The sequence below is a fragment of the Stegostoma tigrinum genome, chromosome 32, assembly GCF_030684315.1.
Source record: "Stegostoma tigrinum isolate sSteTig4 chromosome 32, sSteTig4.hap1, whole genome shotgun sequence".
Lineage (NCBI taxonomy): Eukaryota > Metazoa > Chordata > Chondrichthyes > Orectolobiformes > Stegostomatidae > Stegostoma > Stegostoma tigrinum.
Window position 1 is genome coordinate 23,786,130 of NC_081385.1, and position 16,816 is coordinate 23,802,945.

The 16,816-nt window shown below is 38.9% G+C and overlaps 1 protein-coding gene across 7 annotated transcripts in view; it reads left to right on the plus strand.

The window, feature by feature from the left end:
• The window catches only part of LOC125466825 (galactosylgalactosylxylosylprotein 3-beta-glucuronosyltransferase 1-like), a 171,329-nt gene that overhangs the window by 66,723 nt on the left and 87,790 nt on the right, over positions 1 to 16,816 (plus strand). The window contains exon 3 of one of the 7 annotated variants that reach the window (XM_048561897.2): positions 14,730 to 14,794. The exons of the other annotated variants lie outside the window; for them this stretch is intronic. The gene's annotated coding sequence lies outside the window, so the exon portion shown is untranslated. The remainder of the gene's footprint in view (positions 1 to 14,729; positions 14,795 to 16,816) is intronic. 7 annotated transcript variants of the gene reach the window in all.

The window sequence follows — 16,816 nt, forward strand, 5'->3', positions numbered from 1 at the left end:
TGATTATGCAAACAAAATGAAAAAGAAAATAGAATAAACCACATCATTTACAAAAAAAAACAGAAGTTTAAAGATTCTGAAACACATGATAAAATACAATCCCATTAATTCCAACAGCACTCCTTTACAGTACTCTCAACTGAGAAAAGTGCCTTCTCAATCACACCTATAAGATTTAATTTAACAGTGCTTCAATTCCCAGTCTTCAGAATCTGATAGCCTCTTCCTTGAGCCTCTATTCAGCTGAAGTCAGACTTTCTCCACTGGAGAGCTGGATTTCTCATGCTCAAAAAATCCCTTCAGGGATTTAACCATCCTCTTCTGGCCTAGAATTTACAAAATAAACTACTACCATTAAGATAGCATATTTATTAATAATTCTAAAGTATTTCTCCTGTTCAGGCCCAACTGACTTAAACATCATTCTCACATGAAGACTTCTGCAAACCTGAAATCTCAAAGGCTTCCTTCAGCAAAAGCTGTTTTCCCTAAGCCAAAAAAAACAATTCCAGAACCTCCAACTGAGGCCAGATGTAATGCACTGTTTATGTAGCTCATTTGTAAAACTCATCCAATGGAAGCAAAACCATATTACTCTCCTGGAGGCATTTCTCTCATCCTGTGTTTTTAGAGGAAATTGCAATGGCTACAGGATATTTAGAATTTAATCATGAAGCCCCTTCATAAACTCAGATCAAACCTACATGCCATTAGTTCAAAATTGAAACCCAAAATTAAATTATATTTCATACTTTACCCCACATTGGGATAGTAGCTATATAATGGGCAAAGAAGGAAACAGTTTCTGAAAATGGTCAGGGGAACTTTCTGGATCTGCATGTTTCTGCCCCACCAAGAAAGGAGGCAGGAGGACTGCAGCAGTTCAAAAAGGCAGCTCACCACCACCTTCTCAAGGGCAATCAGGGATAGGCACAAAATGCTGGCCAGCCAGCGACGCCCACATCCCACAAATGAATGGAAGAGAAAAAAAGGTCCCCAAGCTGAGTAAAGTGACAATATGGGAACATCTAAGAGACAGTGATCATGATTTGGATGATCGTGGTTTAGGTTAGCCAGTGAAAGGAGCAGGTAACTATCTAGCATGAAATTGGAGGTGAGTCAATTTCAGTGGGGTGAAAACACTCTTTCCGAGTTATACCGGAATCAAGGATTATTAGCCAAAACTCAAACAGATCTTTATGCAGCATTTAAAGAGTATCTGGTTCAGGTATACTTGAAATGCATTCCCACAAGAGGGCATGTTACAGTAATCAAACCAGAGCTCCCTGATTGGTGAAATAGATTGAGAGTAGAATGAAGCAGGAAAAAAAGAGGTAATATGGCCATTATCAGATTGATGATCCATGAGAACTAATTTGAAAATAAAAGATTCAAAGAGGAAGCGAAAAATGAAATGAAAGAGTTTGAAAAGAGCCTGGCAGCTAATATTAAACGGAATCTAATATTCTTCGATAAGCGTATCAATAATACTAGTGTGATAAATGGTGAGGTGGAACTAATTTGGAACCAAAAAGAAATCTACGTGTGGAGACAGAGGAGCATTGCTGACGTGCTCTGCATCTTTTCTTGTCAAGGAACAAGATTCTGCCAAAGCCATAGAAGAAAAGCAATTATTTGAGACGCTTTCATTTGAAATATTTAGCTAAAATGGTATTTTTTAAAGAGTATTTGTAAAGCTATCTCTGCTTAATATGGATCAGAGATCAGAATATTTTGGAGGATGCTAAGCAAAGTGACCAGTGAGATTACAATAGCTTTGATTCTAACCTGTTGCTTCTCTTTAGGTATGGGATTGTGGCCAGAGGATTGTCGCAATTATTATACTTTTATTGAAAAAGAGTGTCAGGATAAATGATAGGTCAGTTGGTTTAACCTTGATGGTGGAAAAATGTTTAGAAATGACAATCCAATATGTATTTATTTATCACTGGGGCAACTGTGGATTAATGAAGGAAAACCAGAAGGCAAATTGCATTTAATTAAGTATATGAGGTAACCACCAGGATTAATGGGCAAAATTCAGTTTATGTGGTGTAGTTACTTTAATCAGATATGTTATGTCACATATCTGACATAGATGGGACCTGCACCTGGACCCTCTGGCCTAGAGTAGGGACACTACCACTGTGTCACAATAGCCCTTATTTTCTGTGGTGTATATGACCTTCCCAAAGAAATAAAGTGTCTTATAATAGACTTCCCAACAAAACTGAAGTGTGTGGAATAAGAGGGAAATTGGCTGTGTGGAGACAAAATTGGCTGAATGGAAGGAAACAGTGAGCCATGCTGAACAGTTACCTTACAGTTTGGAAGAAATAGTGGGGTTCAATGGAATTATTAGTTTCTTGACATATATTAATGGCTTAGACTTGGGTGTACAGGGCATAATTCCAAAATTTACAGACGACACACAACCTGGAGGAATTGTAAACTCTGAGAAGAATATTGATAGACTTCTGTAAGGCAATCTGTGGGAGTAAACAGACATGTGACAGGTGAAAATCAATACAAAAAAGTCTGAAATGACACATTTGGCAGGAAGACTGAGGATATGCGATGTAAAGTAGTGCACAATTCTACGAGCGATACGGACAGAAGGCTAGGAATTATGTGGGCGGCAATTCACCTCTGTAAAGCCTGTCCACCATGTACACGGCACAACCCAGGAATGTAATGGAATATAACCCATGTACCTGGATGATTGCAGCTCCAAAAATGCTCAACCAACCAGTTTGATTTGTATCATATCTAAAACATTCAACATTCACTCTCTCCATTATTGACACAGAGTGGTAGCAGTGTGTACCCTTTACAAGATGCACTGCAACAAATCACTAAGGATCCTCAGACAATATCTTCCAAACGTATATCATGTACCATCTGGGAGGTGTAGAGATATGGGAACCTATTCTTCTCCAAGTCATGCACACTACTTTTGGTATAAAACTCTGGAGCTCCCACCCTGATAGGATTGTAGGCATACTTACAGTGGACTGTGAGGGACTGCAGTGATTGAAGAACATATGTACGAATTAGTCATGCGAGTGGCAGTGCAAATTGAGAGAATGGTTTAAAAGGGACATGGCCTATTGGCCTTTCTAAGAAGAGGCACAGAGTACAAAAGCAGGAGAGATGTCAAGAACCTTTATAAAAAATAAGGAAGGCCTCAAATGGACTATTGTGTCCTGTTCAAGAAGTCACACTTTAGAAAACTGTAAAGTTTTAGAAAGGGTACAGCAAAGGTTTATAAGAATTCTTCCAGGAATGAGAGGCTTGATTTACGAGGATAGCTCAGGAAAGGCAGAGTAATTTATCTTTGAGAAGAGAAAGAAGTGAGGAAGTTTGAAAGGGATTTCAAAATCCTGAGCAGATAGAGAGAAATTCTTCCCATTGGCAGAAGAGTAGCAAACCAGATGGTAGTGATTTAAGGTAGATAACAAAAAAATTGGCAACATGAGGTAACTTATTTTTTAACTTAGTACCTGGAATACGCTGTTGGAAAAAGTGATGGAGGAGGATTAAATTGTTGCTTTAAAAAGAAAATTGACAGGAACAAGAAGAGTAAAGATTTTCAGGAATTTAGGGAAATGATAAGAAAGTAAAAACAGCTGAATTGCTTTTGCAGAGAATGTCCAGAATGGACAGAATGAATCAAATGGCCACCTTGTGCAGTTTAACCATTCTATGATTCTGATTATAACTCTCTGGATTGAAGTTCTCCTAAATTCCATATGTACACTCTTGTTGTGAAAGATGCTCTCCCTCAGGCTTGGGTTAAGCCACTGCATCGGAACAGAAACAGGGAGCTTTACTTTGATGCACATTACACTTGCCTGGCCTGGAAACAGGGCATTCATAATCCCCTGTAACAAATTGATGAAAATATTCTGCTTGCAATACTAATGTCCTTCACCTATATGAGCACAAAATTCATTCTTAAATACTGGAAAGTATCACAGATGCTATAACATTGTCTTTAAAAATCTATTTGAAACTCTGTAATATAATAGTTGCTTCCTAACTATGTATCCAAATATTATATAGCGTATAAACAGTAGTATATTAGTGGTAAATCAGAAAGCCTCGCGTAGACAGATGTATGGTCTGAATATTAGTAACATCATGATAATTAAATGACTGAAATTTGATAATATCATAAAACAAATGAGCTTTTATTGATGAATAGTTATTGAATATTATTTGTAATATTTAAACAAAGTGAATTTTGGCTTTTTGAAATGAATTCTGTTTATCAGAGAGAATTTGTTACAAAAGGTCATATGAAAGTAGGATTATTTCAGTACTAAATTGTACAAAATAGTTAATTGTCTGTTATAATGAAAAGAAGACTGAAGAAGTCCCTGGTACCTCAGAGTGTCAGGATCGAAAAGGAAAGAAACAGAAAAGAAAAGGAAGTAAAAGAAGACATTGTGAATAAAATGCCTTCCACTGACTGGATTTCAGAGACCATACTTCTGATGAAAAAGTCAATTGTCTTTTTGCTTTGTTGTAATCTAGATTTATTTTAGACATAGCTTGTCATTGTCATGCAATTACACTTAACAATGTATAAACTTTCAGGGCTAAGACACGGCATTTTGGGTAAAAATTGACACAGATTAAATACACCACCACTACTGCTACTTAAAATAATTTGTTAAATATATTTAAATTGATACATCAACTAAATGTATGAACATCAAACACATTTTAATTACTTTATTGTCACCACTTAAAATAACTACAAATGACTGATGAGCACAGTGAATTAGTTTGGTAAGATGTAAATTATATTTTTAAATAGCTTTAATAGAGCAAATGCATTTCCTCTAAGGTAAAAATAATCCTTTTTTTAAGCAATTGACAGCTGAAACAAGATGCAATAAAATTGCTGCTCCACTCCTGAAATCTTAGGAGATGACACGTAATAAAAATTGTTGGCCTTGTGATTGTGACAGATTATAAATAGATTAATCAATATTTACAATATAGCTATTTTTGTTCGTAACACCACAGTACACAGTTTTACTGCTTGGGGTGGCATTGAATGAAGGTTAAGCAGGAAGGGGCAGATAATGTTAGAATAGACGGTAGTTGTTCAATTTATCACATTCTCCATACTTATCAACAACTTAATGATCAATCTTGGGTATGACAAAAGACAAAATGTTGACCAGAATTTCTCATGGTAAGTGGCATCAAACAAATATTTGTGAAATTAACTAAAATAGCTCTGTCAAACTAAGAGAAAATAAAATGAGAAAAAATGCATTGTGTTAATTATTTTATAAATAAAGTACTATGATTTACAAAAATGAAATTCAGCTAATGAGAGCCACATAGAATAATGAAAAATGACATGTAGCAAAGTCCAGGTGAGATGGATGCATTCAGAGGCCTATAGAAAGTAAGAAATATTTGAGAAAGAAGCAGATTACCATCATTTTCTACCCAATGTTGACAACCTCTTGAACCTTCCCGTCCCTTTCAGTACTCCAACTGTGGTGTTTTTTAAGTTTCTTGAGGAAGCATTTCTCATGGGTATGGAAAGTAGTGTGGGAAACTAGATTGGACACAGCGCATACCTCTGACTTTAATGTGGCAGTGTTGGGCCAAGGAACTGAATGGCTTATTCCTTCTTCCTCATTCTTATGTGATCCTACAAATAAATTGTTCATTTTCTTCTGTCATAAAAAGTGTGGTTGCTGTTACGGGCAGGACACATCCTTATCCTCTTTGCCAATCTGTGTCATTTCCCAGGGATAAAACAGGTAGAAGACTCACCCTCTCCTTGGCCTTTCACACTGTTCCCTGGAACCACATGAAGGAGTGCCAGAGAAGAGCATGCGTTGAAGTCATTTGGCTAGTAATTTCCCCTGTCGCTTGCTGGAGAGGTGTGGAGCTTCCTTTGGAAATGGGTGTTGTAAGGTGAATCTTAAGCACTGCTCATCATGTGGTACTGTTCATCTGGTAAATTTGCTGCCACTGTCCTTTTTCCTCCTCGGGATCTATTAGTTCAGTCTAATGTGGTAGAGGAAAACTACTTGGCAGTTGAATGTGGAGAGACATTTTCCTTAGCAAGATATAGTTTATTGCATGACAGCACCTAGGTACCAGTTACATTAATATGATGGGCATGACCCAGACGTGGAGGCAGCTACTTCGTCAAGATCCTAAGTGGTTCTTCCACCAATTTTGTACAAAATCACCCATAGAAGATATCTGTTAAGGTACTCCTCAGTATTACCCTTTTCAGACTCTTAAACTATTGTAAATGATCAATGAGCATAAATCCACGTGATAAAAAATTAGTTCTTTGGCATATCATTTTATTTGTTATTGTAAGACTCATTTACGGGAATGAGTGCAGTTATGATTCATCTTTTTTGTTCATATTTTCAGTTACTTTCAGCAGTTTTCCAAATAGAAATTATACAAAGGGCCTGCACTAATATGTAGTTGATAATTATAATTCAAGTGATGGACATGTAGAAGGACAATCCCTGTTTGACCTGTATTATTACTGCTTCAAAAGAAAATGCTGATCTAATGAACATAATTTTTCCCATTGCATTGTTGAATATCTTTTCTTCCTCTAGGGCTTTCTCAATTAAAATGAATTATCATTTTCCTGATAGATGATATGTTCACATGATTAATGGATATCAAAGAGAAGATGAGGAATTTAAAGGTCACGTCAATACAAAGGCAGTTTCTGGGGGTGAAAGTGGTCTCTCGAAGCAGTGCAAAACAGATTTTGGTGAACTATAAGTTGATTTTTCATTATAACAATTTTTATTTTCCACTGAGTTGTGAAACACTGCAAAGATTTTTAACTTCAAAACGTATCATTTAATGGTAAGACTCAGAAACAAGCCTCCAAAAGTGAGTTGAACTGTGGAAAAACTAATTGTGATGAAAAAAAACCTACCAATTGTCACAGACCCATTCTGTGCTGCTAGTGTCGATGGTTTCATCGCTTTTATATTTGTTCTCAGGGCTCAATCTTACAGTTTTTTTGGTGAAGTGCGAGCCACGTTGAGTTTGGTAGAATGATTTTCTCTGCAAGACCGAGCAATTTTTATTGCCTTATTTTACCAAAATAGTAACATTAATTGATGCCTCAGTCCTTATAGCAAGTAGCAGGCCCAATAGCTACTCCGCATAGGATCCTGGAAATTACTTGTATCCCTGATAATGGCACCAGACTTAAACAGTTATGATCCTCCAGGTTAAGGACGATCAGTCTGGAGCTGCCCTGCACAGCTCCTGACATTTGCTCTGAACATGGCAAACAGGGGAAAATTAGCTTTGCAAGCATGATCCTCGAACTTCTGCATAGTGAGGTGAAACATAGGCCAGACTTTCTCTTCCCCCAGAATCAGCAAAGGAGGCCACAGCACCAAACCATACCAAGCTTGTCATGCAACTATCTCAGTTGCCTGGAGGAATGCACAGCACTGTAGGGAAAAGGTCAAGTTCCTTCTACACTCTACCAGGTAATATTTGTCCCTCCAATACCTCACACTCTCTATACCTCTGCCACTGGACTCACTTCCCACCAAGGTGCATTACTTTCTCTAATGCGCGCAACATCTTCCCCACTTACCCTCAGCAATTTCAATCTATGACTCCACTTACTCTTGTATGCCCTCTGCGTGCTCAGTCACTATACTCGCTCAATCAGAAAACTCACTCACTCGGGAAACATGCTCATTTGCATTGTCAGGAATAGCTGTGCCACCCACTTTTGTCTTCTGTAAAACCATCCTCTCTTTCATTCCAAGATTACTGAACAACACTATCGGGCAGAAAGAATCAAAACAGGTGCTGTGCTGCCCATTATTTCGGCCTGCACCCCTTATCTGCAGAGGATCCAAACTCTGATCACCCAGGGCAAGGCTTGGACTGGCATAGGAAGCTGCCCTTTGCTTACTGTGCCTGATTCCCTGAATGGAGGCTGTCCACTTTGACTGAACTGAGGCTTGCTACTAACTGTGGCAAGCTCCCCGGCTTTGTGCCTGTGCTAAATAGCATGGCAAGTTAGCAGTAATATTAGCCTGACAGTTCTGGCAGTGTGCAAAATGACAAGGCACAGCGATGCAAGGCAGGGATGCTGTGAGCACCCAGATAGGCTTAGAGTTAGTGAGTACTATGGGAGCAAGTGAAAAGCCTGGAGATGCAGCTTGGCCCAGTCCATGAGCTGGTTTTGAGCCCCTGAACACAAAGTATCCATGCAGCATTGCAATGAGAGTTGCCAATGCAGACTAAAATGCCTGATTGAAGTTCAGAAATATTCTGTAAGTAGATCAAACAATTGCTCATGTTTATGGCCAACATCCATGGATGTCAGGTGTGTGTGGCTGGTGACCGTAGTGTACCAAGATGTTGGAACATAATGCCCAGTATGAACCCCCTAAGAAGTAGCATTCGTTTCTATGCTGAATTTTCCTGATGGCTACTTTGTCTGGCAGGATCGGTAGGATAGCATCCAGTGGAGAGTTGGGATGTTAACAAGTCTTTAACAAGCAGTAATGAGCATCAAATGGAATTTACAGGAGCGTGGATTCATCTTGACCCTGCGTAAATTCCCATTGATTTTTGGAGCTGCTAATTTTTACATGAAGCTTAACGTGGGAATAACCTCCATTTTATTTTAAGCCACTATTTTGAATTGCAATAAATTTACTGTATGTGTTAAATAAGATTATTGATAAGGAAGGAAGAAAATTAGGCAGAAAACTTATTTTCCCCCCTATGGAATAGTCTAAGCACAGTCTGCAAGGTTATTTTGCTGCATGTAATGAAAGCCAATGCATTAATCCAGCAAGTTGTCTCTCCACATTGTGAGTATAAAATCCAATGCACGAATTTACTAATAGGTATCAGAGTTTAAGGGGCTGGATAATTCTGCTTGTAACCACTTTAATGCCAACACTGAGATGACCCCTTAAAGAGGTTTGAATTCAGAGCTATGTGGGAGATTTATCTTTCAGTGCAGCAAATCAAATATCCGGCTTGACTGACGCAAACAAATGAGCGAGCAGCATTCAGAGCAAATAATATTTAAATTTGTTTAAAAAATTAACTGAAACCACTGTGAAATTAATATTAACAATTTGATTTTCTGTACAGTAATATCTTTGCAATATTCATTCTGTGCACTGCTTTTGAGAATTCTAATTGCACCCTCTGTGAAGCTCTGCACAAACATATTACCTCGTGTGCCTGTGACGAACTCATCACTTTAAGTTTATGCTAGAGATTGAAAATTACTATGTGTGACTGAGATGGGCAAAACTGGTCGTGCTAGCAACAGCATCCAAGATGATCCTTCTCGAAAGGTTGGGTCAGCAGTTTGAGTCTAGATTCCCCACTGTGTCTAATTCGTTCATATGCCAAGGTAGTGTGCATTATTTTTAGCCACTAACCTTTTCCTTTGATACTTGCAGTTTTTTGATGCTTGATTTTGTGTTATTTTCTGCTCGTATCTGTGACCTTTCAACACTCATCTCCTTCTGGCAATAACTCAGATGATACTACTGTTACGGAACTCCTTTGGTAGTTGCCTTACTTGTCATTTGGACAGTGAGAGTCGACAATGTATTTGACTGCGATTAGCAGCACAGCTGAACCTGAACCTGTTTTCACCTGATGTCTGCACACATTTCCTGCCAAGATTCTGTGGAGAGCAATCAGGAAATCTGGCCAATATTGTCTCTTTCCAAGTCTGGTGATGTTCCAGACATTCGAGGGATGGGTGGGAAAACAGGGAAAAACTGGGAGATTTCCTGGTACTAGAAGTGAGGGAAGCAAAATTTGACAGCATGATGTTTTGTGTTCAAAGTCTGCTGGAATTATGCACAACACAGTATTGGCCCAAGTGCTGGATAGATATCACTAACAGTGTAATTATGATGAGGCTTCTGCACTTTTGTTAAAATATGTACATGGTTGAAATGTCGTTCCCCTATAAGAGCCACCAAACATACTCTCTGATCAGTTTGTTATTACACACCTCAGGAGCTGGTAGGACTTAACTCAGGTCTCCTGGCTCAGAGTTAGGGGCATTGCCTCTGCACCACACAAATTACAGTCAGAACAATTTTCTAACAATTCATTAATCTGAAGTATTTTTACTTAGTTTTGGTTGGTCATTAAAGGTTTCTTGGTTATTTCTGAACCACAGTTTTGACAAATACTTTTCAGTGCGAGTTTATGGACAGTAAGAGCTGTTTCACTGGGAATTTTCTTGTTCTGAACCAGAATTCTGAGGAGCTTATCCTTAAGGCTGAAGTCAGGAGGTATAGCAGGAAGACACACTGCAAAAGCTAGTGCAGGAAGGTGGTGAAGACAAAGGTGAAAGAAATCTCTGCCGAGTCATTAACGCTCTGTTTCTGAGTTCATTGTAACCTCAACGGAGATGCATGAAGACAGAAGAAGGTAGGGATTTTCTTACAATGCTGGGATTCCTAATATCCAGAGCATCACGGATGGTACATGTTCTCAACAGAACAGACATCCATTCACTTCATTTTCAACCTGTTTGAAACCATACGTAAGACACATATCTGTGATTGCTATCCAGGCAGTAGTTGTGATATTTTCATCCTACTATCCTTGCAGGTTTCCTTTCCATTCCTTGCTGCAAAGCCAAAGGCCCAAATGCCAGTTAGACTTTGTGATCCAGGTTCCTTTCATTAGAAATCCGCCAGTGGACAGATCCAACTCTCATTCCATCCACATTCCTGGAAGTGGAATGCTTTAATCTCAGTGAAAGAGTCTCAATAAAAACTCCTTCCCAGCTATTCAGGTCTCTGATCCACAAACTTTCCCATTTTAGAAGCAGAGAACAAGTGTTGAAAATTCTGCCCAATGGTTCCACTGTCTGAACAGCTGAATAGGTATACCCAGTACCACCAAATACATGTGTCAAGATTCAGTGATGTTGACTGCACATTCCACAATTTACAATTCAATTCCACAGTTGAAAGGGGAGTTCTATTTGAGCTTCCTGAGAGAGAAGACATGGACCAGGAAGATAATCAATTTATTTATTTAATTAATAATTAAATCATGAATAATTTATTGATAATTAATTTATGACTGTCACCATCTTACAGACTGATGACCCATTTATTCTGGAGTCAATCCTGCAAGACTTTCGCCCTAGCTGATATTCAAAAGAACAATTCCAATGTGGCATATTAAGTTTTGATTCAAATGCCAATGAAACATAAGTGTTATATTACCTTAAATTATCCTGTGGGCAGTCCAACGACTGGAATTTTTTTCGTTTTGGATGTAGCGAGAGAGGTAGTGAAAGGGAAAATGGATGCATTTTCTCTGGACAGAAATTTTAACCTCAGCAATTAAATACTGGGCAAGAAGATTCATGGGTGATTTTCTCAAAATGACAACAATTAAAGTCTTTAAGTGATGTTTTTATAGCCAGCTAAGGACTTTAACTCACCACCTCCTCAAACATCTGACTCCTCAATGGGCAAGACTCTAACTTGGGGAGGCAGAGTGACCCATCAAGTTGGGATGTGGCCCCCATTCTGGGGTGAGCCAAAGGCGTGGGAGGTGAGCATGGAGATGGCCTCTGAAAGCCACAGTCCTCCAATGTCTCCCACCCTCCTGGCCCTCTCAGTGTACACAAAGGGAAACAACTTACCATCTCAGCACTGGGTCCTCTGGCTGGCAGCTTCTAGTGACCTGAGTGAGAGGGCAAAGATACTCAGCCTCACTCACCTTGCAGCTTCCAGTGAGCTGGTTAGTGGGCAATCTGGTGATTTACCTCACTGGTTAATCATCACCTCAATCACTTGTCCCCATATCTTATGAAAAAGGGAAAAATCACGTCAAGTGGGTCTGAAATTAATGTGACCATCAAAATTTGTCCTTGTTCATTTAAATTACCTCGCTGTTAAAACGCTACACATTGCTACAAGTAGGAGATTAAAACAGCATTCCCAATCCACAAGGAATATGGGACTCACATGAAAGGGCACGTAACTGGACGTCTCATTAACCAACCAGTTGAAACATTGTTAATAGGCAGTAAAGTGCCTGAATCAGGAAATCTAAATTAGAATAGAGCTTTCAAACTAGACAAATCCAGGAAATGAAACAAAATGGAAAAAGGAGTTTGAATTAAGAGCAAGATATTGTAGAGAGAAAGGCTTTTGTAAAAATTGTTTTAGATTTTCAATATTATTAAATTCCTCACCATTGAAAGTTATGTATTAGCACAAGAGAGGTTGTTTAGCAATATTTGAGGTTACCACATATAAGCTGAAATCCTATATTTCTACGGCAATTGTGGTCTGGACCAATGACAGAACAGAACATATAGATCACCTATATATATACTAAAAGGGAGCATTGGCAAGATGCCATTTTTTGTGTGCTTTGCAATGGATTGACACATCTTGGATAGTAATTTCTAGATTTGCATGCTTAGCTGTGCATGAGGGGTTTGCTGGCAGGAAGGTGCTGTCTGATTTACAGAGAAATAATTGAGTTCTGTCAGTCCTGAGTCTCACCATTATCGTTACAGTAACTTTGTCCCATTAACTATAGCTCAGTCTACGCCAAAAGCCATAGCAGAAAACTAGGAGATTCTTCGGATGAAAAGTCAAGGGATATTTAAAACCTGTTATAAATCTTAGCCATTTGAACAAAATCAAAAAGCTACACAAAGATCAAATATCTTTCAGGGTATGATACTTATGTATATCATGTTTAATTTCTCTGTTTAATGACATTGCACAATTCAGGCCTTTTAACAGGACATTTCATTGAATACCTTTGAAATACAGCATTTTTCTCTCGGAAAAAAGATGCAAAGGATCTCAGTGAAAATAAAACAACCTCTGTAGTATTTAAGAGTGCAAAATAAAGGTTTTTGCACATATACTAGGGTTTCTGTTATCAAAATAACCCTAGTAGCAAGCTAGAAATTCTGTTTTGTCATTCTGTTAGCTATTACCTTGCACAAGAAGTTATTATAATACTTTGCGTTAACTAGCCCTCCCTCAAATCAGCTCTGATCAATGCGGTGCTAATCAAAGCATGCTGATAGAAGATTTTCAGGTCTTATTAGTTCCAATGCATAGAAGAGGAATTGAATGTTAGACTTCAATCCAACTCTTAGCTGGTAATCGATCTGCAACTCTCTGGTCCACTTTAATATGTTTCAGTTCCTAATTTGCTCTGTCAGGCATAAAGACAACAGATGCTAGCAATGATTCTGAGAGGGATGGCAGCTTTTCACATTGTACAAGTGCCATAAATCTTCCTTTGTATTGTGAAAGCTTAGCTGTTTGCACATGTTAAATCGCTAGGAAAATGAAGCAGCAGCCAAAACAGATTTGACGGCAAGCTGAGGTAAAGCTGGAAATCGGTTGTAGCATTTTGGTGACAATCTGGGTTCAGAAGGGTAGAGAATTTCCATTCCTTTAAAGACACCCCATCTCTAACCTCAAGTTGCCATTTTCTCATATTGTAATGCACAACACACTTGCCCAATGGCTATTTGATGGCAAGTTTCATTTTTTAATCATTTATACCAGTTGAGACAAGCATTTGAAGTGAAATCTTTTCAGCTTCCTTACAACAAGGAGATAGCAATGCAACGTCAGTCTCTGGTGACATGTATGGTCCAATAATCTCACCGTAGAAATCAATGCTGTAGTCAGTGATTGACGAATAGCCACTTTGAAACTCCTTTTCTCTCTCTGTACAGATGAGGTGACACAAGCAAATTGATTTAAACATTGAAGCAATTCCATTGTTTTATGACTCTCGGCAGCTGACTAGAGCCTAACTGGTGGCAGGATGCTATCCCCCTGGGTAGAATGTACTTTTTCCACAATATTGTGCAATTAATTATTATAACATAACTTCGTGAAATGTATTGCCTGAATGAAATCTCTTGAAAATATTACAGATATTTTTCAGGCCTGGAGGACTGTATTTAAATACAACTGCAGTTGCATTCTGTAATTTCCCTTTCAAAAATAAACAAGTCAATAAATCATTTTTGTATGAATAAAACTAATCATCAGAGAGAAAACACTAAACAATAAGTTTCAATGTTGACATTGCTTTAGCATGTTTCAATCTAATGCAACTTCTGTTTCCCATGATATCAGTTAAACTCAGCTGCAGAGCTCTTAGCTTCAAAGTCACTTAAAAACAAACTGTCTTGCTTTACTTGAGTGTTTGTTGCTGCAGAATGAATGATGCCTTAGGGAGGTCTTGCAACTGCTCGTTGACCGTTACATGCTGAAAATCAGCCAAGAAACTAGCAGAGAGAAATTAGGTGGGCATCATGGACATCTTTTTGCCCATTTTTTGATTGATGTTTTGGACAGGCATTTAAATGGATTTACAATCCAACCGCCCTACTGAAAACAAGTGGCAGTTTGAATATATAACTCGCTACACATATTCATCATTGAATAATTGTAATTGCTTTGGAGAAATGGGTGGAGGATGCAAATCATATATTTATCTCACCTTGTCCAGGCTTTGCGAGGTAAAGACCCATGATCAATGATTGGTAAAATTACCCCGAGAGTTCAAAAATATGAAACTTTTGATTTGTTAAAGTAGCATTGTGAGGGTAAGAGTAATATTCACCCATCATTTGCCTCAAAATTCACCCATCCTACTGCCAGTTTTTCATTGTCTCCCTCCAGGATTCACCTGCCTTCAACAGCCCCACCAATCTGGTAGATCTGTACTCATTGACCTGCTTTTAAAGGTAAGCCCCAGTGAATTACCCGAAAGAACTGAGGATGCTGTAAATCAAGAATGAAAACCATGTTGCTGGAAAAACTCAGCAGGCCTGGCAGCATCTGTGAAGGAAAAAACAGAGTTAATGTTTCGGCTCTGGTGACCCTTCCTCAGAACGGAGCAAGGGTCTGTGGAAGGGTCTGTTCTGAGGACAGGTCACCAAACCCAAAACGTGAACTCTTGTTTTCTCCTTCACAGATGCTGCCAGACCTGCTGAGCTTTTCCAGCAACTTTGTTTTTGTTCCCAGCGAATTACCCATTTGACTCATTGAAAATTTTAAATTAAGCCCAAATTAAAATGCTGTAAGTGTCTCCACATCCAAAAGATTATTATCCATCATTCCTGCCACCTCCAGCAGAGTACCAACACCAAATACACCTTGTCTCCTCCTCCACTATCAGAATTCACAGGTACTGCTCCCTCTGTTACACCTGGTCCACCACTCTATCATTCCTAATTGTCCATCAACCAATGCATGGCACCTTCCAGTACAATTGCACAAAGTGCAAAACTTACTCTTTTGTCTCCTCTCTCCTCATTGTCAATATTTTGTTCCATTCTGTTACTTGAAAGGAAGCTATACCTTTACGACGTAGCCTGCCATTACACCCCCCACTGTTGTTCGTTACTAACAGTCCCCATTAACAACTATTCACCCTCCCAGCCTGATCGTTAGAAACCCCTTTGTCTATCCAACTGTCTTTCTCTCTCTTTGGGCTCTATCCTATCGTTTACCCCTTACCCCACCCACCTCCCTACTTTCTGCATATAAACTGACGTTTACCGAGCCACCATCAGTTCTGAGGAAGTGTCACCAGACCCGAAATGTTAACTCTGTTTTCTCCTACACAGGTGCTGCCAGACTTGCTGAGCTTTGCCAGCAACTTTGTTTTTTTTTCTGATTTACAGCATCCACAGTCCTTTTAGTATTCTTTTATCACAAGTCCCTTTCTGAATGCTTACTGTAGACCTTTGTTCTGAAAGACCATCTATATCACACCCACTGCACTTTCCTGCTTCCTCTTTCCATGATTCCTTCAAAAGGATTCAGGTGCAGAAGTCAATCTTTCTACACTTTTTTTCCCTCAAAACCTTTCTTTCCTTTCCTCAGATAATTGCTGTTTGTTTCTAGACCTTTAGTTGTTTTATTTCCCATTTATCCTTTATGTGAGAAATTCTGTCCAATCTGGCTCAAGTGACTCCCTTACTTTGGTGACACCAAACACAGACTGGGTGATTACTTTGTGAACACCTCCACTCTGTTCATGAGCATGGCCTGGCCAATTGTTTGCTCTTTCAATAAATCATCTTGCTCCCACGTTAATGTTTCTGTCCTAAGCCTTCCACAATGTTCCAACCAAACTCAACATAACCGGGGTCGGGGGGGACACCTCATTTTCCACTTTGGCACTTCATAATCTTTAGGACTCAACATTGAGTTCAATGACTTCAGAGCATGGACACTGTCCTCCATTTTGATAAACATCCCCAACACCCACCACTGTGCCTTGTTTATGTCTTATAGACTTTACTCTCTGCAGAGCTCAGCAATTTTCTCCTACTCAAATCTACCATCCATACCTATTCTGTATCCTAATCAACCTGCATCATTCACTTTTTTGTTTTTTGTTTTGGGCACTCTCATCATTTGTTCCACTCATTCATCCTCTCCTTCTGTGAAAAGCATAAAACCATCACTTTCCAGCACTTTGCAGTTCCAATGTAGTCTTTGGACTCCAAATGTTAACTCTACTTCTCTATCTACAGATGTTGCTAGACCTGCTGAATTTCTCCAACACTCTCTATTTTCGCTGAAGTTGAAGTGTTGGAAGAATCCCCTCGATAATTGATCAATATTCAGCTCTTACCTTGAACAAAATTGGGCCAACATAGTATGAAAAGGCTAAGTAGGACTGCAGGAAGTAAGACAATTAAAGGTTTGGCAGTTCACTGAGCAAAGGAAAGAAAGGCTTTGAGGAAAGAAGTGCA